We start from the raw sequence: 2,500 nt of genomic DNA, 5'->3' as shown, positions 1-2,500 counted from the left end.
AGACGCGGCGATCCCTCCTCGCCCGGGCGACGGGCCGACGTGTCCGCGCGCCTATAACACCCACCCGGGGGCGGGCTACCTTGCGCGCGGCCTTCTCGCCGCCTCCCAGACGGTCGCGGCCTTCGCACGGCGCTAGTGCGCTGGAGCTGCTCGGAGGACAGCGCGAACGACGGGCCGCAAGGCTCCGCACGCCCACACGCTCCGCTCGGCTTCAGCTGAAAGCGTCGCGCGACTCGACAGGCCCTCCCGTTTGCCTCTCGACGGTTTCACGTACTCTTTAACTCTCTCTTCAAAGTGCTTTTCAACTTTCCCTCACGGTACTTGTTCGCTATCGGTCTCGCGACAGTATTTAGCCTTAGATGGAGTTTACCACCCGCTTTGGGCTGCATTCCCAAACAACCCGACTCTGGGAAGACGCAGAGCGCGCGCCCTCGCCGCCACCATGGGCCTGACACCCGCACCGGGACGAGGCCTCGATCAGAAGGACGCGGGCGGCGAACGACGTACGCGCAGCGAATTCCTTACGCCACAATTCCACGCGCCGCAGAGGCGCGCGGATTCGGCGATGGGCACTTCCCACTTCACTCGCCGTTACTGGGGGAATCCTCGTTAGTTTCTTTTCCTCCGCTTAGTAATATGCTTAAATTCAGCGGGTAGCCTCGTCCGACCTCAGGCCGATAATCCAGTGCCTCGTTTGCGAGAGACACGCGCGCGCCACCGAAGCTCGTGCGAGCGCCGCGCCCGAACGCGAGCCGTGCTGCTCCGGGCCGGGATCCTCTTCGAGGCCGACTCGTAACGAGACGCACGCCGCGTTCGGTTTCGCGCGCTGACACTGCGTTCGTGCTGTCCTGGGCGGGACGACCGTGGCAACGGCCGACACCGCACCGGCCCGACGCGTCGCCGCGCGGGAACGTTACAACGCGACCCTGAGGCGGGCGTGGCGCCGGGATTGACCCGGTGCCGCAATTTGCGTTCAGAACGTCGATGCTCAATGTGTCCTGCAATTCACATTAATTCACGCAGCTAGCTGCGTCCTTCATCGACTCGCGAGCCGAGTGATCCACCGCCAAGAGCCCTCCGTGACTTCGTCAGTTGGACAAGCGCGACCCAGCCGGATTGCACAGTCGAAAAAAGCGGTGGCCGAGCGGTCGCCAGCCGTAGGCGACGCATGAAGCCAGCCTGGCACATGGCCACGGCACTCGGCGCAGAACGAAACAGGGTGACCGAAGTGCAATCGCGTGCGCCTCAACAGCGACGAAGGGCGTGCGCGGCCGCCAAGATACGGAGCCTTCTCCACCTGTCGAACGCACGACCACTCGATCGGCGATCGGCCGGTAATGATCCTTCCGCAGGTTCACCTACGGAAACCTTGTTACGACTTTTACTTCCTCTAAATGATCAAGTTAGATCGTCTTCTCGGACGCCGGCGCGGCCGTTGCCGAACGCGCCAGGTCCAATCGGAGGACCTCACTAAACCATTCAATCGGTAGTAGCGACGGGCGGTGTGTACAAAGGGCAGGGACGTAATCAACGCGAGCTGATGACTCGCGCTTACTGGGCATTCCTCGTTCAAGGGAAACAATTGCAATTCCCTATCCCTAGCACGACCGGGGTTCAGCGGGTTACCCGGACCTTCCGGCCTAGGCGGCGACACGCTGATCCGGTCAGTGTAGCGCGCGTGCGGCCCCGAACATCTAAGGGCATCACAGACCTGTTATTGCTCAATCTCGTGTGGCTAAGCGCCACTAGTCCCTCTAAGAAGTTCAACGCCGACCGATAGGGTCGCGTAACTAGTTAGCAAGCCAGAGTCTCGTTCGTTATCGGAATTAACCAGACAAATCGCTCCACCAACTAAGAACGGCCATGCACCACCACCCACAGAATCAAGAAAGAGCTCTCAATCTGTCAATCCTCACTGTGTCCGGGCCGGGTGAGATTCCCCGTGTTGAGTCAAATTAAGCCGCAGGCTCCACGCCTGGTGGTGCCCTTCCGTCAATTCCTTTAAGTTTCAGCTTTGCAACCATACTTCCCCCGGAACCCAAAGACTTTGGTTTCCCGCAAGCTGCCGGAGGGGTCGTCAAAGTAACGCCCCCCGATCGCTGGTTGGCATCGTTTATAGTCAGAACTAGGACGGTATCTGATCGTCTTCGAACCTCTGACTTTCGCTCTTGATTAAAGAAAACATTCTTGGCAAATGCTTTCGCAGTCGTTCGTCTTGCGCCGATCCAAGAATTTCACCTCTAACGGCACAGTACGAATGCCCCCGTCCGTCCCTCTTAATCATTACCTCGCGCTCCGAAAACCAACAAAATAGAACCGAGGTCCTATTCCATTATTCCATGCACCATTATTCAGGCGAAGCGCCTGCTTTGAACACTCTAATTTTTTCAAAGTAAACGTCCCGGCCGCCGCCGACACTCAGTCAAGGGCACCGGCGGAGCGCCGGGGGAGAGGGCCAGGTGCGGCCAGTGCACGCCTTGCGACGGACCGGCCGCCTGCG

General features: G+C 59.8%; 3 non-coding genes across 3 annotated transcripts in view; all 3 read right to left on the bottom strand.

Annotated features, from left to right (window-relative positions):
* LOC145892809 (large subunit ribosomal RNA) overlaps positions 1-677 on the bottom strand; it is a 3,686-nt gene extending 3,009 nt beyond the window's left edge. The window contains exon 1 of the ribosomal RNA XR_014401210.1: positions 1-677. This exon is cut by the window's left edge and continues 3,009 nt beyond it. This is a non-coding gene — a ribosomal RNA (large subunit ribosomal RNA).
* Positions 678-921: 244 nt separating this feature from the next.
* LOC145892743 (5.8S ribosomal RNA) lies at positions 922-1,075 on the bottom strand. Its single transcript, XR_014401154.1, has one exon. It is a non-coding gene; the product is annotated as a 5.8S ribosomal RNA (ribosomal RNA).
* Positions 1,076-1,335: 260 nt separating this feature from the next.
* LOC145892773 (small subunit ribosomal RNA) overlaps positions 1,336-2,500 on the bottom strand; it is a 1,824-nt gene continuing 659 nt past the window's right edge. The window contains exon 1 of the ribosomal RNA XR_014401179.1: positions 1,336-2,500. This exon is cut by the window's right edge and continues 659 nt beyond it. This is a non-coding gene — a ribosomal RNA (small subunit ribosomal RNA).

Source organism: Ascidia mentula, chromosome 2, assembly GCF_947561715.1.
Source record: "Ascidia mentula chromosome 2, kaAscMent1.1, whole genome shotgun sequence".
NCBI lineage: Eukaryota > Metazoa > Chordata > Ascidiacea > Phlebobranchia > Ascidiidae > Ascidia > Ascidia mentula.
Note: the sequence above shows the minus strand (reverse complement) of the source record. Positions and strands in the feature narration are given on the sequence as shown.